The following is a 25,487-nucleotide window of genomic DNA, read 5'->3' on the forward strand; positions in this document are numbered from 1 at the left end:
AAATGCAGAATGTAAAAGTTAATTCCTCATTAAAAGTGCCCTGTCTGACCCAGGAAGAAGTACAGCGGCATCTTAAAAAGATTAAAATAGACAAATCGCCAGGACTAGATGGCACCCCCTAAGATAATTAAGTAATGTCATAGCCAGACCCTTATTTCTGATGTTTAAGGACTCTATACTGACAGGGAGTGTTCCACAGGATTGGCGCATAGCAAATGTGGTGCCAATATTCAAAAAGGGTCCACAAACATAGCCCGGAAACTTTAGGCCGATAAGTTTAACATCTGACGTGGGTAAACTTTTGAGGTTTTCTAAGAGATGCTATCTTGGTGTACCTCGATGAAAATAAGCAAATAACGCCATATCAGCATGGCTTCATGAGGGATTGGTCATGTCAAACTAATTTAATCAGTTTCTATGATGAGGTAAGTTCTAGACTTGACAGCGGCAAATCAATGGACCACACATGAACTACTGTGTAAAGTTCTGGGCTCCTGTGAACAAGGCAGACATAGCAGAGCTGGAGAGGGTTCAGAGGAGGGCAACTAAAGTAATAACTGGAATGGGGGGACTACAGTACCCTGAAAGATTATCAAAATTAGGGTTATTCATTTTAGAAAAAAGAAGACTGAGGGGAGATCTAATAACCATGTATAAATATATCAGGGGCAGTACATAGATCTCTTTCATAGTGATGGATGAACATCGGCCAGGACGTTTCGCAAGCGTCCACGATCAAATGTTCACGAACTGCGCATTCGTGGCGGGCCCCATTCACTTTAATGGCAGGCGAACCTAAAAAACCTTCAGGTCATATTTGCAGCCACCAAAATACTTACTAGAAGTGCACAAATAGTCCCACAACATGGACAGTGACATACCAGAGGGGGATCAATGGCAAAAATTCCCACAAAAAATATGTATTTTAATCAGGGGCCATTTTTTTGCCTCTTAAAGGGAAACTCTCAAAAATGTGCCCTGCTGGAGCCTATAAAACTTGTATTTTAGGCCACAGGAGTACAGGCCCCAAAAATTAGGCATTCACCTGACAGAAAAGAACAAGTGATTATGTGGCTGGAGGTACATTAAGCGGTCACTGGATAACAATTTTACTGTGGGCCACTAGAGTACAGGACCCAAAAATTAGGCATTCACCTGACAGAAAAGGCCTTTTATGCGCTGTATATACATAAGACAAGGACCATTCTTTGTTCTGGGTGGTGGCGGATATGTGTGGGCTGGCATGAGGAAATTCAATTACACGTGGTCGTCACAGGTGTTGAAATCCTCCGAGATCCATGCCTCATTCATTTTTAGAAATGTCAGGTAGTCCTTGCTGTCGTGAGCTAGGCGTGTGCGCTTATCGGTCACGATCCTCCCTGCTGCGCTGCACGTCCTTTCGGACAGGACACTCGACGAGGGGCAAGCCAAGAGTTTCATGGCAAATTGTGCCAACTCTGGCCACAGGTCAAGCCTGCACACCCAGTAGTCCAGGGGTTCCTTGCTTCTTAGAGCGTCAACATCGGCCGTTAACCCGATGTAGTTGGACGCCTGTCGGTCTAGGCGTTCCCTGAGGCTGGATCCAAAGGCGGCTGTCGATGGGTTGGTTGCAAGAATGATCTCATATCCGAAGTGACCAACACATCTTCAAACTGCCCTCTTCTTGCAGGTGCAGTAGGATTGGTATCCTCACCTGTATCGCTGTGGGTGGAAATTCCTCTGCCAGCGACTGCAACAGCAGAATACAGCATCTCTCGCAGCCAGGCATGGAAATGCTGCATTCTGACACTCTGACAGCCCTCTGTGATGCTGGTAACATGTCCGCCATTTTGTGTTTGTACCGGGGGTCTAAGTACGTTGCCACCAAGTACTGGTCCTTGCCCTTTATGCTTTTTATACCGAGGTCCCTCTTCAAACACTGGGGCATGCAGGCCCCCATTTGCACTAAATTGGAAGCGGCTGAGCGCCCTGGCTCCTGCTCATTGCCCAGGAGAATGTCGTTCTCAGTCTCCTCCCCCCAGCCACGGACAACAACAGGGATCCCCGAAAAGTTTAAAGTCCCCCTCAGACACCATCCTCTTCAGACTCCTGCTGACTTGTCTCAGATTCATTCAGCATTGCGACTTCATCTTCCTGCTCCTCGAGGGCTTGATCAATGACACAACGCAATGCACGCTCCAGAAAGGAGGTGTAAGGTACGATGTCACTGATGGTGCCCTGGCTGCGACTGACCAGTTTGGTGATCTCATGAAATGGTCGCAGAAGTCTGCATGCGTCGCACATGAGCAGCTACTGGCGCAGTGAAAAGAAACCAAGCTCCCCAGAACCTGTCCTGCTGCAAAGTTCATACAGGTAGTCGTTAACAGCACCAGGGGCGTAGCTATAGGGGGTGCAGAGGTAGCAGTCGCTACCGGGCCCAGGAGCCTGAGGGGGCCCAAAAACCCTTGTGGACACTGGCATTATAGAAAGTGCATGCTCGTCAATTTACACCTCTGGCTGGAGGGAAGGGGTTAGGTCAAGAATATGGCATGAGGGGTGCCCTTTCAATGTTTGCCTCTGGCAGCAGGAAGGCTATGTGCTCCCCTGCCCCTTGGCAACAAGCACTAAGGGAATGGGGGCCCAAGCTGAACTCTTGCACCAGGGCCCGTGAGCCTTTAGCTACGCCCCTGAACAGCACGTTGCTGCTGGAGCAGCCTATCAAGCATATACAAGGTGGAGTTCCAGCGCGCCGGGCTGTCACAAATCAGTTGTCTGATGGGCAGGTGGTGTCGCTGCTGAATGTCAGCAAGGCGAGCCATGGCCGTGTAAGATCTTCTAAAATGGCCAGAGATTTTCCTGGCCTGCCACAAGACGTCCTGGACCCTGGGGTATTTACAACGAATCGCTGCACAACTAAGTTAAGGACGTGTGCCATGCACGGCACGTGTGTCATTTTGCCCTGTTTCAGCGCGCTCAGCAGATTGGCACCATTGTCGAACACCACTTTACCAACTGTCAAATTGAGCGGGTTTAGCCACTGATTAACCTGTGATCGCAGAGCTGAAAGCAGTGCAGGACCGGTGTGGATCTTGGCTTCCAGGCACAACAGCCGCAGCACAGCATGGCAACGTCTCACCTGGCACATCAAGTAGGTTCTGGAGAGCTTGGGGGGTGCAGCGGTAAGATGAGGTAGCAGTGGAAAAGGAGGAGTCAGCCGAGGAGGAGACGGAGGATGGAGTAGGAGGAGGAGAAGAAGAGGCAGGCCTGCATGCAATCCGTGGTAGTAACACCAAATCCACACGGGTGCCACGGGTTACATGCTTGACGGCCGTCTGAAGGTTCACCCAGAGGGCAGTAAAAGTTATATACCTTCCCTGTCCGTGTTTGTTAGACAACGTGTCTGTGGTCCGAAGTATCTTGGCACCGACACTCCATATATAATGCTTGCATCTACTTTACTAAGTGCATTATTATCTTATTTCTGTGATTTTCTTCAATAATATGGCCAGTGACATCCGCAAATTTGTACATCCGCAGTTTTTTCAGTGATTTTTTTGTCTATGTAGTTTTTGCTTGTGGGAGTGGCAACTTCAAGTGTGAATGCGCACCTATTTTATCTTGGGAGTAGAATTCCTTTGCACTTTTCCCCTTCCTATCCAATAGAGCGCCTTGATTAGGTGGTACATATAGGTGTGCTTGCTCCTCCTCCCATTGGTTGCTTGATGCACATGGAATTGACAAAGAGCAGCACACCATATGTACGGCGTTGGCGCACCTGAACATAGAAGCCCAATGGCTTAGATAGGTTTAGTGTAGGACCCGCCTGACCTGAGACCACCATGGCGCTTGGTAGGCGGACTCAGATGTGTTTTGATCAAAATATATTGGCTAAGTGTCTTAGATGTTATCATATCAGAGTGAGGACTTTGTCCATATATAATGCTTGCATCTACTTTACTAAGTGCATTATTATCTTATTTCTGTGATTTTCTTCACCGACACTGTGTGCCTGAGATATATTCACTCGCTGCTGAACGTGGCCATATAGCTCTGGGATGCCCTTTTGGGAGAAATATTTTCTAAAGTCATCCGAGTCAGCCAGTTTATATGACAGTAGTTGACGAGCTCGCAGTTCCGACAAGCCAGCGGTCAGCCGTTGGGCAAGAGGGTTATCCGGCGTCATCAACTTTTTACGCTCGAACATATGGGCCACGGAAGCCTGCAAGATGAACGTGACGACGGCATGGTGGAAGGTGGAGAGGAGGAGAAATGAGAGTTGAGAGGAGAAGGAGAAGAGGCAGGACGTGGAGCGCCGAGAGTTTTGGCGTTGTGGGTTCTGACGGCGTTGCTCCCACTGGGCTCAGTGATGGAAGGCCAGATGCCTTCTTAAGGCGGTGGTCCCGAGATGAGTGTTGGGCTTACCGTGACTTATGCGTTGACAGCACAGGCTGCAGATGGCAACACTATTGTCAGTAGCTGACACATTAAAAAAAGCCCACACTGTGGAGCCATGTGCCGGCGTCCTGGTCACACCAGATGTGACCGTGCATGGTGGATGGCTCACTCCAGATACATTTGCAGTCTGCTTTTTGCCTCCTGTGCACTGCAAGTTCTCTCCCTCTGAATTCTCCTCAGCAGGTATATCAAACTCCTTAATCAGTATTTTGTGGAAGCAGGTATATCGCACCCCTCAATCAGTATTTTATGGAAGCAGGTATATAAAAAACCCTTAATCAGCATTTTGTGGAAGCAGGTATATTGTACCCCTCAATCTGTATTTTTTGGAAGCAGTTATATAGAACCCCCTTAATCAATATTTGGTGGAAGCAATTATATCGCACCCCTCAATTAGTATTTTGTGGAAGGAGGTATATCAAACCGATTAATCAGTATTTTGTGGAAGCAGGTGTATCGGAGGCGTCAATCAGTATTTGGTGGAAGCAGGTATATTAAACCCCTTAATCAGTATTTTGTGGATGCAGGTGTTACGCAGGCCTCAATTAATATTTGGTGGAAACAGGTATATCGCACCCCTTAATCAGTATTTTGTGGAAGCAGGCATATAGAACCCCTTAATCAATATTTGGTCGATATTCGCACCCCTCAATCAGTATATCGCAACCCTCAATCTGTATTTTGTGGAAGCAGGTATATCAAACCCCTTATTCAGTATTTTGTGGAATCAGGTATATAGAACCCCTTAATCAATATTTGGTCGATATTCGCACCCCTCAATCAGTATATCGCACTCCTCAATCAGTATTTTGTGGAAGCAGGTATATCAAACCCCTTATTCAGTATTTTGTGGAAGCAGGTATATTACACCCCTCAATAAGTATTTTGTGGAAGCAAGTATATCAAACCCCTTAATCAGTATTTTGTGGAAGCAGGTATATCGCACCCCTCTATCATTATTTTGTGGAAGCAGGTATATAGAACCCCTTAATCAATATTTGGTCGACATTCGCACCCCTCAATCAGTATATCGCACCCCTCATGGAGTATTTTGTGGAAACAGGTATATCAATCCCCTTAATCAGTATATTGTGGGAGCAGGTATATCGCACGCCTCAATCAGTATTTTGTGGAAGCAGGAATATAAAAACCCCATAATCAATATTTGGTGGAAGCAGGTATATCGCACCCCTCAATCTGTATTTTCTTGAAAAAGGTATATCAATCCCCTTAATCAGTATTTTGTGGAAGAAGATGTATCGCAGGCCTAAATAAATATTTGGTGGAAGCAGCCTGTAGATATATCAATCCCTTTAATCAGTATTTTGTGGAAGCGGGTATATAGAAACCCTTAATCAATATTTTGTGGAAGCAGGTATATCGCAACCCTCAATCTGTATTTTGTGGAAGCAGGTATATCAAACCCCTTATTTAGTATTTTGTGGAAGCAGGTATATCGCACCCCTCAATCAGCATTTTGTGGAAGCAAGTATATCAAACCCCTTAATCAGTATTTTGTGGAAGCAGGTATATCGCACCCCTCTATCAGTATTTTGTGGAATCAGGTATATAGAACCCCTTAATCAATATTTGGTCGATATTCGCACCCCACAATCAGTATATCGCACCCCTCAATCTGTATTTTGTGGAAGCAGGTATATCAAACCCCTTATTCAGTATTTTGTGGAAGCAGGTATATCGCACCCCTCAATCAGTATTTTGTGGAAGCAAGTATATCAAACCCCTTAATCAGTATTTTGTGGAAGCAGGTATATCGCACCCCTCTATCAGTATTTTGTGGAAGCAGGTATATAGAACCCCTTAATCAATATTTGGTCGATATTCGCACCACTCAATCAGTATATCGCACCCCTCAATCTGTATTTTGTGGAAGCAGGTATATCGCACCCCTCATGGAGTATTTTGTGGAAACAGGTTTATCAATTCCCTTAATCAGCATATTGTGGGAGCAGGTATATCGCACTCCTCAATCAGTATTTTGTGGAAGCAGGTATATAAAAACCCCTCAATCAATATTTGGTGGAAGCAGGTATATCACACCCCTCAATCTGTATTTTCTTGAAAAAGGTATATCAATCTTCTTAATCAGTATTTTGTGGAAGAAGATGTATCGCAGGCCTAAATAAATATTTGGTGGAAGCAGCCTGTAGATATATCAATCCCTTTAATCAGTATTTTGTGGAAGCAGGTATATAGAAACCCTTAATCAATATTTTGTGGAAGCAGGTATATCGCAACCCTCAATCTGTATTTCGTGGAAGCAGGTATATCAAACCCCTTATTTAGTATTTTGTGGAAGCAGGTATATCGCACCCCTCAATCAGCATTTTGTGGAAGCAAGTATATCAAACCCCTTAATCAGTATTTTGTGGAAGCAGGTATATCGCACCCCTCAATCAGTATTTTCTGAAAGCAGGTATATACAACCCCCTTAATCAATTATTTGTGGAAGCAGATATATCGCACCCCTCAATCAGTATTTAGTGGAAGCAGGTATATCAAACCCCTTAATCACTATTTTTTGGAAGCAGGTGTATCGCAGGCCTCAATCAATATTTGGTGGAAGCAGGTATATAAATTCCCTTAATCAATATTTTGTGGAAGCAGGTATATAGAACCCCTTAATCAATATTTGGTGAAAGCAGGTATATCACAACCCTCAATCTGTATTTTGTGGAAGCAGGTATATAAAACCCCCTATTCAGGATTTAGTGGAAGCAGGTATATCGCACCCCTCAATCAGTATTTTGTGGAAGCAAGTATATCAAACCTCTTAATCAGTATTTTGTGGAAGCAGGTATATCGCACCACTCAATCAGTATTTTGTGGAAGCGGGTATATAGAACCCCTTAATCAATATTTGGTGGAAACAGATATAATACACCCCTCAATCAGTATTTTGTGAAAGCAGGTATATCGCACCACTCAATGAGTATTTTGCGGAAACAGGTATATCAATCCCCTTAATCAGTATATTGTGGAAGCAGGTATATCGCACCCCTCAATCATTATTTTGTGGAAGCAGATATATAAAAAAAACTTAATTAGTATTTTGTGGAAGCACGTATATCGCACCCCTCAGTCAGTATGTTGTGGAAGCAGGTATAAAGAACCCCTTAATCAATATTTGGTGGAAGCAGGTATATTGCACCCCTCAATCAATATTTTGTGGAAGAAGGTATATCAATCCCCTTAATCAGTATTTTGTGGAAGCAGGTGTATCGCAGGCCTCAATCAATATTTAGTGGAAACAGCCTGTAGATATATCAATCCCTTTAATCAGTATTTTGTGGAAGCAGGTATATCGCACCCCTCAATCCGTATTTTGTTGAAGCAGGTATATAAAAATCCCTTAATCAGCATTTTGTGGAAGCAGGTATATAGAACCTCTTAATGAATATTTGATGGAAACAGGTACAGACGTGGACAAAATTGTTGGTACCCTTTGGTCAATGAAAGAAAAAGTCACAATGGTCACAGAAATAACTTTAATCTGACAAAAGTAATAATAAATTAAAATTCTATAAATGTTAACCAATGAAAGTCAGACATTGTTTTTCAACCATGCTTCAACAGAATTATGTAAAAAAATAAACTCATGAAACAGGCATGGACAAAAATGATGGTACCCCTAGAAAACACAGAACATAATGTGACCAAAGGGACATGTTAATTCAAGGTGTGTCCACTAATTAGCATCACAGGTGTCTACAACCTTGTAATCAGCCATTGGGCCTATATATATGGCTCCAGGTAATCACTGTGTTGTTTGGTGATATGGTGTGTACCACACTCGACATGGACCAGAGGAAGCAAAGGAAAGAGCTGTCTCAAGAGATCAGAAAGAAAATTATAGACAAGCATGTTAAAGGTAAAGGCTATAAGACCATCTCCAAGCAACTAGATGTTCCTGTGAGTACAGTTGCACATATTATTCATAAGTTTAAGATCCATGGGACTGTAGCCAACCTCCCTGGACGTGGCCGCAGGAGGAAAATTGATGACAAATCTAAGAGACGGATAATCCGAATGGTAACAAAAGAGCCTAGAAAGACTTCTAAAGAGATTCAAGGTGAACTTCATGCTCAAGGAACATCAGTGTCAGATCGCACCATCCGTCGTTGTTTGAGCCAAAGTGGACTACATGGGAGACGACCAAGGAGGACACCATTGTTGAAAACGAATCATAAAAAAGCAAGACTGGAATATGCCAAACTACATGTTGACAAGCCACAAAGCTTCTGGGAGAATGTCCTGTGGACAGATGAGACAAAAATCGAAGTTTTTGCCAAGGCACATCAGCTGTATGTTCACAGACGAAAAAATGAAGCATATCAAGAAAAGAACACTGTCCCTACTGTGAAACATGGAGGAGGCTCTGTTATGTTCTGGGGCTGCTTTGCTGCGTCTGGCACAGGGTGTCTTGAATCTGTGCAGGGTACAATGAAATCTCAAGACTATCAAGGAATTCTAGAGAGAAATGTACTAGCCAGTGTCAGAAAGCTTGGTCTCAGTCGCAGGTCATGGGTCTTGCAACAGGACAATGACCCAAAACACACCGCTAAAAACACCCAAGAATGGCTAAGAGGAAAAAATTGGACTATTCTAAAGTGGCCTTCTATGAGCCCTGACCTCAATCCTATTGAGCATCTTTGGAAGGAGCTGAAACATGCAGTCTGGAAAAGGCACCCTTCAAACCGGACACAACTGGAGCAGTTTGCTCATGAGGAGTGGGCCAAAATACCTGCTGAGAGGTGCAGATGTCTCATTGACAGTTACAGGAAGCGTTTGATTGCAGTGATTGCCTCAAAAGGTTGCGCAACAAAATATTAAGTTAGGGGTACCATCATTTTTGTCCATGCCTGTTTCATGAGTTTATTTTTTTACATAATTCTGTTGAAGCATGGTTGAAAAACAATGTCTGACTTTCATTGGTTAACATTTATAGAATTTTAATTTATTATTACTTTTGTCAGATTAAAGTTATTTCTGTGACCATTGTGACTTTTTCTTTCATTGACCAAAGGGTACCAACAATTTTGTCCACGTCTGTATATCGCAACCCTCAATCTGTATTTTGTGGAAGCAGGTATATAGAATCCCTTAATCAATATTTTGTGGAAGCAGGTATATCGCACCCCTCAATCAGTATTTTATGGAAGCAGGTATATAAAAACCCCATAATCAGCAATTTGTGGAAGTAGGTATATCGTACCCCTCAATCTGTATTTGTTGGAAGCAGTTATATAGAACCCCCTTAATCAATATTTGGTGGAAGCAGGTATATCGCAACCCTCAATCTGTATTTTGTGGAAGCAGGTATATCAAACCCCTTAGGCTACTTTCACACTAGCGTTCGGGCGGATCCGTTCTGAACGGATCCGCTCATAATAATGCAGACGGAGGCTCCGTTCAGAACGGATCCGTCTGCATTATATTAGCAAAAAAAAGCTAAGTGTGAAAATAGCCTGGGACGGATCCGTCCAGACTTTCAATGTAAAGTCAATGGGGGACGGATCCGCCTGAAGATTGAGCCACATTGTGGCATCTTCAAACGGATCCGTCCCCATTGACTTACATTGAAAGTCTGGACGGATCCGCACGGATCCGCACGCCTCCGAACGGCCAGGCGGACACCCGAACGCTGCAAGCAGCGTTCAGCTGTCCGCCTGTCCGTGCGGAGGCGAGCGGAGCGGAGGCTGAACGCCGCCAGACTGATGCAGTCTGAGCGGATCCGCCTCCATTCAGACTGCATCAGGGCTGGACGGCTGCGTTCGGGTCCGCTCGTGAGCTCCTTCAAACGGAGCTCACGAACGGAAACCCGAACGCTAGTGTGAAAGTAGCCTTAATCAGTATTTTGTGGAAGCAGGTATATTGCACCCCTCAATCAGTTTTTTGGGGGGCAACAGGTATATCACACAAGTTGCAATTAGTTATTCCAATAGCCTTTGTCCCTCTATATAGCTGCGGCATCGCAGTAGAACCGCACACAACTGCTGCACAATACAAATGCACTATAATATAGTTTCTATGTTAGAAAGTATATAAGTATATCACACCCCTCAGTATATCACACCGATCGATAGAACACCTATATCAGTCCTTAAAAGGACATTTGTGCCCCTATAAGCTAGCGTTTGGTGTCCCTAACAGCCTGTCCCTGCTCCACAAAGCAACCTCTCCCTACACTGGCAAAACACTGAATGTAAAATGGCTGCCAGATCGGGTTCTGTTATAGGATGGGGGTGTGTCCATGTGCTGAAACGTCTCAATTGGCTGTCCTGTCCCACCTGTGTGTGTCATGGGTCAAAATTCGGCGCAATGCAAAAGAATATGCCGCAGGCGGACATCGCCATATGTTCGCATGTTCAGTTAATCGCAAACGTGCAAAGTTCGCTGCGAAATGACCACCGGGCGAACCGCAATGCCATCTCTACTCTCCCATCATCTATTTATCCCCAGGACTGTGATGAGGGGACATTCTCTGCGTCTGGAGGAAAGAGGGTTTGTACACAAACATAGAAGAGTATTCTTTACGGTAAGAGCAGTGAGACTATGGAACTCTCTGCCTGAGGAGGTGGTGATGGGGAGTACAATAAAGGAATTCAAGAGGGGCCTGGATGTATTTCTGGAGTGTAATAATATTACAGGCTATAGCTACTAGAGAGGGGTCGCTGATCCAGGGAGTTATTCTGATTGCCTGATTGGAGTCGGGAAGGAATTTTTTTCCACTTAAGTCTGGAAAATTGGCATCTACCTCACATTTTTTTTATTTGCCTTCCTCTAGATCAGGGGTGCACAACCTGCGGCCCGGGGCCACATGCGGCCCTCGATACCATTCTGTGCGGCCCCCAAACATCTGGTAAAAAAGACATGTAGGTCTATGTCTTATGGCTTCTTACATGTATTTTATATGTATTCTTATATTAGATGGGAGTCCTAGAACGGTAACTAGACATTTATAGTGTGTACTGTATGTTCAATATGCCAAAAATACAGTATTTCAGTTGGTAATACCCCTTTAAGTTTTACTTTCGGCCCTTGGAATTGGTTCAGGCTGACAATGTGGCCCCCAACCAGAAAAGGTTGTGCACCCCTGCTCTAGATCAACTCGCAGGATAACAGGCTGAACTGGATGGACAGATGTCTTTTTTCGGCCTTATAAACTATGTTACTTTGTTACTATGTAACAGTAACTGTAATCCTGTCTGTGATGATAATAAGATGACTGTTGAGAAGTGATCTATACAGAACAGGAAGTGTCAGAGCCTTATAGGGCTCAGTGGCCAGGGTGAAGATGTTTTTTTTTTTTTTAAATAGATAATAACATGTAATTTAAAATTATCAGCCAAAATTCTTAAAATTATTTTTAATATAAAACCCTAATCTAACGAATAGGTCATTTTCTGATGATACCTTCCCTTTCACGGTGTGGTATTATAAGGACTACTCTTGTCCATATTAATATACAATATGGATAACACAGGTTGGGAATTCGTAGCCAGTGAAGCAGAATAGGGAGCTGGCCTCCGACTCTGCTGACCCTGACACATCTCCCTTTATTACATGACCTGCTATTCATTTATATAGTAGACATGTAATACTACTTTTCTTCTGCAGTGGACACTTCAGTGAAAATGTATAGCCTGCTGGAACCTTCCCAGATAAAGCAGCTGATCATCGCTGGTTCCAGAAGCTAAATCCAATGTGATCAGAGGATCACTGAGGTGGCTCTAGAGAAGGGGTTAACATCAAGACACAACCTCTTAAATCCAATCACCCCAAAAACTGTAAACCTCCTAGTCATAAATGACTTGCAAATTTGCAAATTGGCAAACATTAATTAAGCTTTATCAAATGTGTGTCGGGGATCATGTGATACAGAGATCAAGAAGAGCCTCCAGACTTTGCTCCTCCAGGACACAATACCCTGATGACTTGGCCTGATGTCCCATTCATTTGCATAAACCACCAAGTAGGCAATGAGGCTCCATGACCTCCTATGAGATCAAAGGTTGGATGAAGCCAACATGAATCCACAGAACTATTTGGCTTCCATCAATGGTAGAGGTCGGTGTTAGTTAACTGATCCTGTAAGGAATATTTTCCTGCTAGCATGGTCCGTGGTGTCTTTGAATGGCTCGGAGAACCTTGACAATGAGCAACCCCGTACTAGCTAGGTGCATCTAATAGGCTGGAAACAAGAACACATTGTTGGGTTGATGGCATGTAACAAAAAGAACCTTGACTACTGATTATCTTTGCAGAGAACACACAAGGTTTGCAAAACCTGAATAACTTTTAGGTTGTAGTAAAAGGAATGCAGAAAGCTCATATTCCACACATATGCATTCCACAGGTGCACGCTTACTTAGCAGACTAGAAAAACAACCACTTGTTTACCAGCTTCACTAACTCTCCTAAACAATGCCATGCAGGGGAAAGTTAAAATGTGACTCGGTTTACGTTTCTTTTTCGGAAAGTCAAATACCACACTTAGAGGTAGAAGAAGAAAAACATAAAAGAAATACAGAAAACAACCCCCAACTCAACCTTTGCCCCAAGACCATTCATGATAACCTGCTGTAACCAAGGACTCAAAGGAACGAAGGCATTGGGTTCTTCTTTGGACTCTATTTTGGGCAAATCTGCAAGTTCCGACTAAGAAGTCCTTCACCAGTTGTCATACATGTATATTCACTTATTAACCCCATGTAACAGATTATATAATGAATCTACATGAAAAGATGTAACTTTCAAAATAAATTACCTATACTGATCCATTCTTATCACCTGTATTTTACCCCAGAGCTGCATTTACAATACTGCAAGCTTCACAGTCTCAATATCATAGCAGTTACTGGTGGCTCAATATCCCTAGAGAGCGTAATCTTGTGAATTTAGTCTTCTCAGAGACTGAGTAGTCAGATGTAGGGAAACTTACTGTCCCTCTACATTATAGGACCTCAGCTAAACTATAAAGGGTATCTGCTGACAAGCTTGCTGGATGTTTCTAATAGTCTTCAGCAGAATTGTGAATGCAGCTCTAGAGTATAATCCAGAGCATAACTCAGGATCACTACAAGATAAGTAATTTATGTACACAGTGACTCCACCAGCAAAATAGTGAGTTCTGCTCTGGAGTATAATACAGGGTGTAACTCAGGATCAGTACAGGATAAGCAATGTATGCACACAGTGACTCCACCAGCAGAATAGTGAGTGCAGCTCTGGAGTATAATATAGGATGTAACTCAGGATCAGTACAGGATAAGTAATGTAATGTATGTAAACAGTGACTCCACAGCAGAATAATGAGTGCAGCTCTGGAGAATAATACAGGATGTAATTCAGGATCAGTACAGGAGAATTAATGTAATGTGTGTACACAGTGACTGCACCAGTAGAATAGTGAGTACAGCTCTGGAGTATAATACAGGAAGTAATTTAGGATCAGTACAGGAGAAGTAATGTAATGTATGTACACAGTGTCTCCACCAGCATAATAGTGAGTGCAGCTCTGGAGTATAATACAGGATGTAATTCAGGATCAGTACAGGAGAAGTAATGTAATGTATGTACACAGTGTCTCCACCAGCATAATAGTGAGTGCAGCTCTAGAGTATAATACAGGATGTAATTTAGGATCAGTACAGGAGAAGTAATGTAATGTATGTACACAGTGACTCCACCAGCAGAATAGTGAGTGCAGCTCTGGAGTATAATACAGGATGTAATTCAGGATCAGTACAGGAGAAGTAATGTAATGTATGTACACAGTGACTGCACCAGCAGAATAGTAAGTGCAGCCTCTGGAGTATAAGGCTGGGTTCACACGGGCGAGTATTCCGCGCGGATGCGATGCGTGAATTGAGCGCATTGCACCCGCACTGAATACCGACCCATTCATCTCTATGGGGCTGTTCACATGAGCGGTAATTTTCACGCATCACTTATGCGTTGCGTGAAAATCGCAGCATGTTCATTATTCTGCGTTTTTTACATAACGCAGGCCCCATAGAAATGAATGGGGTTGCGTGAAAATCGCAAGCATCCGCAAGCAAGTGCGGATGCGGTGCGATTTTCACACACGGTTGCTAGGAGATGATCGGGATGGAGACCCGATCATTATTATTTTCCCTTATAACATGGTTATAAGGGAAAATCATAGCATTCTGAATACAGAATGCATAGTAAAATAGCGCTGGAGGGGGTAAAAAAATATACATACATTACATTACCAAACATGCGCGATTTTTTTCATGCGAGTGCAAAACGCATTACAATGTTTTGCACTCGCGCAGAAAAATCGCGGGTGTTCCCGTAACGCACCTGCTCATTTTCCTGCAACGCCCATGTGAAAGGGGCCTAATACAGGATGTAACTCAGGATCGGTACATGATAAGTAATGTAATGTATGTACAAAGTGACTCCACCAGCAGAATAGTGAGTGCAGCTCTGGAGTATAATACAGGATGTAACTCAGGGTAAGTACAGGATAAGTAATGCAATGTATGTACACAGTGACTGCACCAGCAGAATAGTGAGTGCAGCTCTGGAGTATAATACAGGATGTAACTCAGGATCGGTACATGATAAGTAATGTAATGTATGTACAAAGTGACTCCACCAGCAGAATAGTGAGTGCAGCTCTGGAGTATAATACAGGATGTAACTCAGGGTAAGTACAGGATAAGTAATGCAATGTATGTACACAGTGACTGCACCAGCAGAATAGTGAGTGCAGCTCTGGAGTATAATACAGGATGTAACTCAGGATCAGTACAATAGTAATGTATGTACACAGTGACTCCATCAGCAGAATAGTGAGTGCAGCTCTGGAGTATAATACAGGATGTAACTCAGGATCGGTACATGATAAGTAATGTAATGTATGTACACAGTGACTCCACCAGCAGAATAGTGAGTGCAGCTCTGGAGTATAATACAGGATGTAACTCAGGATCGGTACATGATAAGTAATGTAATGTATGTACAAAGTGACTCCACCAGCAGAATAGTGAGTGCAGCTCTGGAGTTAAATACAGACTAACTCAGTAACAGATAAGTAATGTAATAAATAGTAAGTTAACATTTTATGCAGATGGTATAGGCTAGGCATTATTTCCCAAACACGTCTATAGCATCCATTTTCAGAATAAATCATTATCAGCACATTTAACCTGCTGCAGCCCCGTAAGAATTTTAATTCTCATCATTAAACCAAGGAATCAAAAATTCACATGACATGCTCGACCATCTTAGCAAAATAAAAGAAAAAGCAACAACCTGACAACTAGTTAAAAATACACACTTTTTTGCATCAACGGAAGACATTGGAAACGTTTTGTGGTTTCTGCAAACCAAATGTAAACAGGAAATCAAAAGCAACTGCACAAGAAAAATAAAATAATTATATCAAAAGCATAAAGGGGGAAAACATGCATTTCACTATCTGTGGAGTTGTTAAGTCCCGGCCATATAAAGTTAACAGACAAGTCTTCATTATGACCCCAAAATGGATATCAATGAGCAGCTTTTCTTGCCAGTCTTATTTAGTTAAGATTTTTGATAAGATATAGCCTGTTCTCTTGGATTATATAGTGACTAAGGCTGGTCATACACATTAGATAGCTGTCGGCCAAATGTTCGCTCTGCCAAAAGCTATCTCTCCCAACCCCCAAATAAACTCATGCTCAGCTTTTGCAAGTATTCTTAATGGAGAGAGGTGAATAAGTTTATCTCCCTTGAGAAAAAATAATAATTGGGCATGTTGAAATCCAACACCCCAACCATACTCTGCCTCAGATCTGACGTTGAGAGAGACTCTGAGGCCCTCATATACATTAGAGTGGTGGCTATGGCCGACATTAATCTAATGTATATCTAACGCCGGCGGCTTGCTTATACCATTCAAGAGAGCCCACCAGCTTACGGCCTCTTGCACACGAACGAGTGCTGCCCGTTCTCCGTACCACAAATTGCGATCCGCAATGCATGGGCACCGACCGTGGCCCAGCCGCATCCGTCCGATCCGCAAAAAGATAGGACAAGTTCTATCTTTTTGCCGAATCAAAGCACGGAACGGAACCCCACGAAAGCACTCCGTAGTGCTTCCGTTCCGTGGTTCCGTTCCACACCGCATCTCTGGATTTGCGGACCCATTCAAGTGCATGGGTCTGCATCCGTGATGCAGAATGCACACGGCCGGTGTCCCGTGTATTGCGGACCCGCCATATGCGGGCCACATTACGGCCACGGGGGGACACACAGTCGTGTGCAAGAGGCCTAAAGGACATCTGTCAGCAGATTTGAACCTATAAACCTGGCTGACCTGTTACATGTGCGCTTGGCAGCTGAAGACATCTGTGTTAATCCCATGTACCTATGTGCCCGCATTGCTGAGTTAAAAATGATGTTTTAATATATGCAATTGAGCCTTTAGGAGCAACAGGGGCGTAACCATTACACCTAAAGGCTAAGCTCTCTCTGCAACTACTGCGCCCTCTGCACTTTGACTGACAAGGCCAGGCAGCAACTTTATCATGCCTGGCTGTGACATTTTCTAAAGTCAATCAAGTACATGAAAGTGCAATCAAAGTGCAAAGTGCAATCATTTGCATATATTAAAATATCATTTTTATCAGCAATACGGGCACATGTGAACATGGGACCAACACAGATGCCTTCAGCTGCCAAGCGCACATGTAACAGGTCAGCCAGTGTCATAGGTACAAATCTGCTGACAGATGCCCATTAAAGGGTCAGTCTTCTTGCACTGCACTAGGTGCACACAGTATGCAGAATTACAATGTATAAAATTAACTACACAACTTGGCCTGCACTTTTGGCCCAAAAAGGCTACAACGGTCCTCACATATGGCTCACCAGTTCCTGTATAACTGTAAAACTCCAATCATCCTCAGAGTTGTAGTTTTGCAAGGTCTTGAGAGCCACTAATTGTAGACAAATGTCCTAAAGTCACCAGGAGATAAGAAGACAATGATCAAAAACATGGTCCACATGGGGTCTATTTAATTTTAACTGTTCCCAGTAGGATATCTACTTTTACAACTGGCTGCCAGGTCAATCCTGGTTTTCAGACCTCCATTTGGTACAAATAAGTGCCCCATCATTCAGAGATATTTCAAGGTGTGTGATATCTAGGGCTAGTGATGGACCTAAGAACTTGAGAGCCCATAATACGTGGACCAACTACTAGACTAAGGGTTCTTTTACATGATATAATGTCTGGACCTTGTCCAGTCCCCAGTTGGCATATTATCAGCAGAACATCCTATGTTTACAAGCCTAATTTTGAGACCTGCATAGAAGATGTGATCACCCAACAAACAAGTGTTTGCTTATTTCTCGCCTGATTGCTGCTATGTATAAATGATTGGGCGTTAGCATTATCAAGAACTCTCGTTTGGCTGATTATCGGCAAGTGTAAAATTGTTTGAACTGGCAACATGTAAGGCTACCTAACGTCTATGTCCTAACCACTTGGAACATAACCATTATAACTGGTCCTCATCAAGATCTCATGACAGAACATTGGCTATAACAGAAATATCTGGCATGTTCCAGTTAACTTGATGGATGGAGCAGAGATGAGGAACCAAGATCTTTCATAGACAATATGTAATGGGGTGCCGAAGGCGCACTTGGTCTCCCATCAGCCGCAGATCTGCTGCTTAGCTTTGGGGGCGATGATCTGTGTTTGGCCTCGTTCCCAGGGCGGCTTTGCTAGCTGGGAGGCTCCCTGCTCCTAGGTCTGCCTTAAGCGCCGAGCTGATCACTCGGTGCTCGACTGGTCAGTCTGTCGGTCATGTGACGCTGGCCACGTCACATGACCCTCACTCCCCACTATAAATACAGGCAGCCTGCTGGCCACAGGTTGCCTGTTAATTCTAGGTTCCTGGCATTTTGTTGGACTACTGAATACTACCTGACCCTGTTCCCTGACGATCCTTTGCCTGCTCCTCCTGTACTGCGCGTCTCTCCTGGTATCCTGACCCCGGCTTCCACCTGACGATTCTTTTGCGGACGCCTGTTGTACTTCGTTTCTATCCTAGTATTTGACCTTGGCTTTTCCTGACTATTCTCTGTTCATTCCTTAGTACTGCGTAGCTATCTAGGTATTGACCTGGTCTGTTCATGTTCCGTTATTTGTCTTGTCTGTCTTCCCAGCACGTATCCTAAGTTATGGACTGCCGTCTAGTTGTCCCCTGTGTGTAGTGTACGTGACCATCACACAATATTGGTCGTCCAAATTCTTCATGCTGATCTTTCATTAAATCCCATATCACATATATGTATTGTTTCCCTTGGCGTAATTTACAAGCATCTTATGTGTACTTTGCAATAATCTAGTGCCGCTCACTACATTTTCACCATGAATCATCTCAACCTTTATGATAATTAGTAGCCCTTGCATGTGAGGAAACCACATTGGGTGAAGGATTTTTCTTTCTTCAGCTTGAGACAATTTTTGTACTGACTCAGCAAACTATTCATAAGTAAGGTCAGATAAGTGAGGCCTCCCATCACTGTCTATGACAATATCCTCATGTAAGGTTTCTCTTTCGCTTTATATACGTGGATATCAAAATAGTTTCTGTCATCATTACAAGTCTACCTTTTGACCATACCACTGTACAGTGGAGCTTTAGAATACATTAATTTTACCATAAAATGTTTAAGGTAGGCAGCAGGACCCAAACTCCTCCAAAAACTGAAATACAATTAAAAAAAAAAGAGCAAAAACAAACATAAACTGACACAAAACACCCCATATATACAATGTCCATCAAACTTTTGGAACTTATTCTCTGTAGACCAAGGCCAAAATCATGTGTTGGCACGCAACCATAATTTTCTTCTCGTTTTACATTTTGAATTGTTGCTCTATTAGATAGTAATCTTTCACTTTTTTATGTTTAATTAACAGTAACATTATTTTAATCCAGAATCCAATAATCTTAGGACCATTATATTTTGGATTGTTTTCGAGAAGTTTCTTGCCCGTTCTATAGTCCAAAGTATGTTCTGTCAATGCCAGGTTAAAGGGATTTTATGGTAAAGTAATTCTCATTATTTTGTACATCGTCTCAGTTCCTTATTCATCATCAATTTATAAAATATCAGATGCTCGCGCAAATTGCCTATTCGGCTGGACTCACACATGCAGCCTTTGATGTACTGTACTTTGAGGTGCAGTTTTTGATTTGCAGCAAAATGGAGATGCATATTTATTTATTTATTTATTCATTATTTATTTTATTATACTCACTTATATAGCGCTGACATATTCCGCAGCGATTTACAGACATTAGCATGGTACAATATTTCCCCAATTCGAAGATAGTGGCTCACCCCTTGAACGATGTATCACCTATTTGGCCAAGTGCTCACAGAACCAAGGAAGCATAAATATGTATAATCACCCCTCTAGGCCTAGGTATATAATTTTTCCTATTCCTTTTGACTCGACTCCTGGTTTTGGCTTAAAAACTTCACGTCTCCACCAATTAAAAACAGAACTACTGCCTGTCAAGTCTATTCACGGACGAAACTTAGCTTCTAGATACAGATCATTGAGATAGAGAGGAAACATGCATAATATATATAATGAAATATTAAATAAAATTAAAAAAAATTGAAAGTAAAAAAAAACTGTATATGGCCTCATGCACACGACCATTTTTCGGGTCCGCATCCGAGCCACAGTTTTTGTGGCTCGGGTGCGGACCCATTCACTTCAATGGGGCTGCAAAAGTGTGCTGTCCGCATCCGTTGCACCGTTCCGTGGCCCCGCAAAAAAAAAAATATAGCATGTCCTATTCTTGTCCGTTTTGCGGACAATAATAGGCATGTCCGTTTTGCGTTCCGCAAATTGCGGAAGGCACACGGGCGGCTTTGGTTTTTTGAGGCTCCGCGGTTTGCGGACCGCAAAAAACGGCATGGTCGTGTGCATGTAGCCTATATAACACGAAACAAAAATAGCGGGATTTTTCAATGTGTCAATGAACAAGTTGTTTCTGAAGCAACAATGCAGGTACCGTAGAGCATAACTGTACGTACATAAAAATATTTTAAAAACATACATTTGCAAAACACAAAAAGTTAAAAAGTTCTTTAAAGAAAAAGTGAAAGCCCAGCTGAGATGTGGTTACAGTGATGGTCCATCTACAAGCACGTGCAAGCTATGTTACCAGAGGGTAACGGATGTTGTAAGTTACCAGACCAGCTGTTTCGGTGACAATTACACTAGAGATTCTCATCTGTTTTGGACTGCAGTTGTTCCCCATCCTTAAGCCGAGTGTACCACAGAACATCCTCCCAGTACACCCAGTATGATTTGTGGTCAACGACAGAATCTTTTAATTTGCTCTTCCCGTTGACTTACTCTCCACGTTGTAAAAGATAATGAGTTGGTGCTCTACACTGTCATAGTCTGAATTAAAATCCAGTTAGCACCAAATTAATCTATGCTTCTGACTTCAAAATTAAGGACTGTTCCCCATGCCCCCCCCCCTCCCCCACCACAACTCTTATGACCCCTCCCCTGGTTTTAATTAACCTCATATTCATGTCTATCATTCTATCCAAGGACACGTGAATTGTCGACCAAGGAGACAATTTCATTTGCCATGTGCATCTCGTATCTGCTAATATAAGGCCGGGATTTTGTCTTTCTTCCCTTGACTTGGAAAAAAAATAAAATATAAAAAAAATGTTAAAAATTTGCCTTTACTTTGGAAGGAAACTCGCTGCACCATTTCATCAGCCATTTATTACATTAATTGGGAAAACTCTCTTATCTCACCGTCAAAGTGGGAGACTCGGTCATTGTCAAGAGGATGGATTTTTTTATGGGTGTCCCTTGATTGCTTTTTATACCTTGCCAGGAACATAATATTTTCAGGTTTTATTTCCAGAACGTTTACGAAACCTTTGTCTTAAATTATTTATTTCCCCTTGTGCCATAAGGGTTAATCGGCAGAGACACCCAGCCCCCCACCTGCCTTAAACAATAAGATAAAGAAAATGCTAATCGCTATTGTCACTGTAACTTTAAGTACCTGTCTGTATTTTTACATGAAAACGATTATCTCTATCAATCAAAATTTAAGAACACAAAAGCGCTAATCATACAAGAAGCGTTGACGGAGTAATTCTTATAAAAAGTGTATTTTTTTTTTCTTACCCTGACTAAAAGTAAGACAAAATTAAGCAGAAAAAAAATAAAAAATAATAATAATAAGAAATACAAAAATAAAAAATACTAAAATATATATACAGTATATCGCTCTTGCTTCTAATTTATTGGAGACTGTTTAGAGTTTTTGGTTACGTTTTTTTTCTTTTTTTCTTTGCTTACAATCAGCCAGTTCTCCAGTCTATCCTCACATAAGCAGGCAGTGGTGGCCATCCTTCACACGTGGTGTAACAGCACACCCTAATGTTTGACTGAATTCATAATTTGTGGCAATTAAGGAGTTAATGGGCTCCTTTTAAAGCCTGAAAATAGTCATTTTTAATTTTTTTTACTGTGTTTCATGACGGAATAATAATAAAAAAAAATTCTACCTGTGTCTAATCTAATCACAGCATCTACGTTGTTCTGCGATAATCCAGGATCATCCTAACCAAGGGGTACTTTGTAGATATTTTTACGGAATCCCTTTAATGGTCTCTTAAAGGGCCCATGCTGAATTTATTCGTCGCCTTCCTTCTCTATGTCGCCAACCTATTCTGTGGCGTTGTACACCCAACGTATACTCTAAATCTGTGTCGAAATGAATTCTGCTGCTGAAGTCGACCCAACTTCTACCTTCTCAGAACGAATCGAGTGCCCACCACTTCAGTGCAAGGGTTAACCAGCGAGAGAGGCCCACTTCTCCATGCGGAATTTCGCCGGTAACAGGGGGCTGTCATGTGTTCATCTTTCCTATCAGGCCTTGACAGAAAGTTGAAGTCTGTCCACCCCAGAAAATGTCTGGCACAGATTCCTCTGTTCTCTGCCTTCGCAGACAATAAGAGCTTTCTCTTCAAAGTCACTAAACAAGATTTCTCCAGCGCAGGAGGAAAAAGACTTTTCTGTGCACAAAAAACAAACAAAAAAAAACAGAAGAAGTCGTACGTGCAATCACAAAGATGATACTACAACCCCCAACAATTGTCTTCCACGTTGTCGTAGTGCAATGTGGAGGTGAACTCCTGCAGTAGAAAGGTGTAGAAGTCTTGGGAAAGGCAAAGCATGAAGCTGAAGGCAAACTTACCCATTCATAGGTGGGACTGCCTGCACGTGTGTGTGTAATCCCACTAGGAGAGAGCTGAGAGTGTAAATCCACTGGAGGAAGAGTGAGTGTCCTGGCTGTGTGTGCCTTCACACGAGCCTCAGTGTACGGAAGGACTGAAGGCATGTGGTCTAAACACAACAAAAGCCACTGCCTTACTCTAGATTATGCAGGAAGAGGCCCCTTTTGCATAAACACAAACACTCGGCAAATGAGTAACATTTCTGTGTGCAAGCTACCTGCCCTACTGACAGCAATGTGAACACAGCTGGAGACACGGGGGCATCTTCTCTGGAGTCGTCCCTCACTGATACACACTGTATGGCTTTTTATGTATCACTGATTGCTGTTTATGCATTTTGTTTCAATATTTAATAATAGAAGAACAGAAATTATAATTACTCATTACTATCAGTCTATCTATCTATTGCATATATGTCTATTATCTATCTATTTATCTATCTATCTCATATATTTCTATCTGTCTCATATACAGTATATCTATTTCTATCTATCTATTATAGTAATTATTCATTACTAACAATCTATCTATCTATTGCATATATGTCTATCTATCTATCTACGGTATCTATCTCATATATTTCTATTATCTATCTATCTATCTATCTATCTATCTATCTATCTCTATATCTATCAATTTGTCTGTCTAGATATCTATCTATCTTTATATCTAATATATTTCTATCGATTATCTATCTATATATCTCATATCTATCTATCTATCTATCCATCCAATATACAGACGTGGACAAAATTGTTGGTACCCTTTGGTCAATGAAAGAAAAAGTCACAATGGTCACAGAAATAACTTTAATCTGACAAAAGTAATAATAAATTAAAATTCTATAAATGTTAACCAATGAAAGTCAGACATTGTTTTTCAACCATGCTTCAACAGAATTATGTAAAAAAATAAACTCATGAAACAGGCATGGACAAAAATGATGGTACCCCTAACTTAATATTTTGTTGCGCAACCTTTTGAGGCAATCACTGCAATCAAACGCTTCCTGTAACTGTCAATGAGACATCTGCACCTCTCAGCAGGTATTTTGGCCCACTCCTCATGAGCAAACTGCTCCAGTTGTGTCCGGTTTGAAGGGTGCCTTTTCCAGACTGCATGTTTCAGCTCCTTCCAAAGATGCTCAATAGGATTGAGGTCAGGGCTCATAGAAGGCCACTTTAGAATAGTCCAATTTTTTCCTCTTAGCCATTCTTGGGTGTTTTTAGCGGTGTGTTTTGGGTCATTGTCCTGTTGCAAGACCCATGACCTGCGACTGAGACCAAGCTTTCTGACACTGGCTAGTACATTTCTCTCTAGAATTCCTTGATAGTCTTGAGATTTCATTGTACCCTGCACAGATTCAAGACACCCTGTGCCAGACGCAGCAAAGCAGCCCCAGAACATAACAGAGCCTCCTCCATGTTTCACAGTAGGGACAGTGTTCTTTTCTTGATATGCTTCATTTTTTCGTCTGTGAACATACAGCTGATGTGCCTTGGCAAAAACTTCGATTTTTGTCTCATCTGTCCACAGGACATTCTCCCAGAAGCTTTGTGGCTTGTCAACATGTAGTTTGGCATATTCCAGTCTTGCTTTTTTATGATTCGTTTTCAACAATGGTGTCCTCCTTGGTCGTCTCCCATGTAGTCCACTTTGGCTCAAACAACGACGGATGGTGCGATCTGACACTGATGTTCCTTGAGCATGAAGTTCACCTTGAATCTCTTTAGAAGTCTTTCTAGGCTCTTTTGTTACCATTCGGATTATCCGTCTCTTAGATTTGTCATCAATTTTCCTCCTGCGGCCACGTCCAGGGAGGTTGGCTACAGTCCCATGGATCTTAAACTTATGAATAATATGTGCAACTGTACTCACAGGAACATCTAGTTGCTTGGAGATGGTCTTATAGCCTTTACCTTTAACATGCTTGTCTATAATTTTCTTTCTGATCTCTTGAGACAGCTCTTTCCTTTGCTTCCTCTGGTCCATGTCGAGTGTGGTACACACCATATCACCAAACAACACAGTGATTACCTGGAGCCATATATATAGGCCCAATGGCTGATTACAAGGTTGTAGACACCTGTGATGCTAATTAGTGGACACACCTTGAATTAACATGTCCCTTTGGTCACATTATGTTCTGTGTTTTCTAGGGGTACCATCATTTTTGTCCATGCCTGTTTCATGAGTTTATTTTTTTACATAATTCTGTTGAAGCATGGTTGAAAAACAATGTCTGACTTTCATTGGTTAACATTTATAGAATTTTAATTTATTATTACTTTTGTCAGATTAAAGTTATTTCTGTGACCATTGTGACTTTTTCTTTCATTGACCAAAGGGTACCAACAATTTTGTCCACGTCTGTATGTCTATCTTCTATCTGTCTGTCTATCTGTCTCATATACAGTACATCTATTTCTATCTATTAGAGTAATTATTCATTACTAACAATCTATCTATTGCATATATGTCTATTTATCTATCTATCTATCTCATATATTTCTATTATCTATCTATCTCTATATCTATCTCTATATCTATCAATTTGTCTGTCTAGATATCTATCTATCTTTTTATCTAAGGCTACTTTCACACTAGCGTTCGATCGGATCCGTCTGCATTATATTGGCAAAAAAAAGCTGTGAAAAGTGTGAAATTAGCCTGAGCGGATCCGTCCAGACTTTACATTGAAAGTC

At 42.1% G+C, this 25,487-nt stretch overlaps 1 long non-coding RNA gene across 2 annotated transcripts in view; it reads right to left on the reverse strand.

The window, feature by feature from the left end:
* The window catches only part of LOC122943729, a 272,566-nt gene that overhangs the window by 12,840 nt on the left and 234,239 nt on the right, over window positions 1-25,487 (reverse strand). Inside the window, exon 5 of one of the 2 annotated variants that reach the window (XR_006390893.1) lies at window positions 17,343-17,430. The exons of the other annotated variant lie outside the window; for it this stretch is intronic. This is a non-coding gene — a long non-coding RNA (uncharacterized LOC122943729). Of the gene's footprint in view, window positions 1-17,342; window positions 17,431-25,487 lie in introns of those variants that run through there. 2 annotated transcript variants of the gene reach the window in all.

The sequence above is a fragment of the Bufo gargarizans genome, chromosome 7, assembly GCF_014858855.1.
Source record: "Bufo gargarizans isolate SCDJY-AF-19 chromosome 7, ASM1485885v1, whole genome shotgun sequence".
Classification (NCBI taxonomy): Eukaryota; Metazoa; Chordata; class Amphibia; order Anura; family Bufonidae; genus Bufo; species Bufo gargarizans.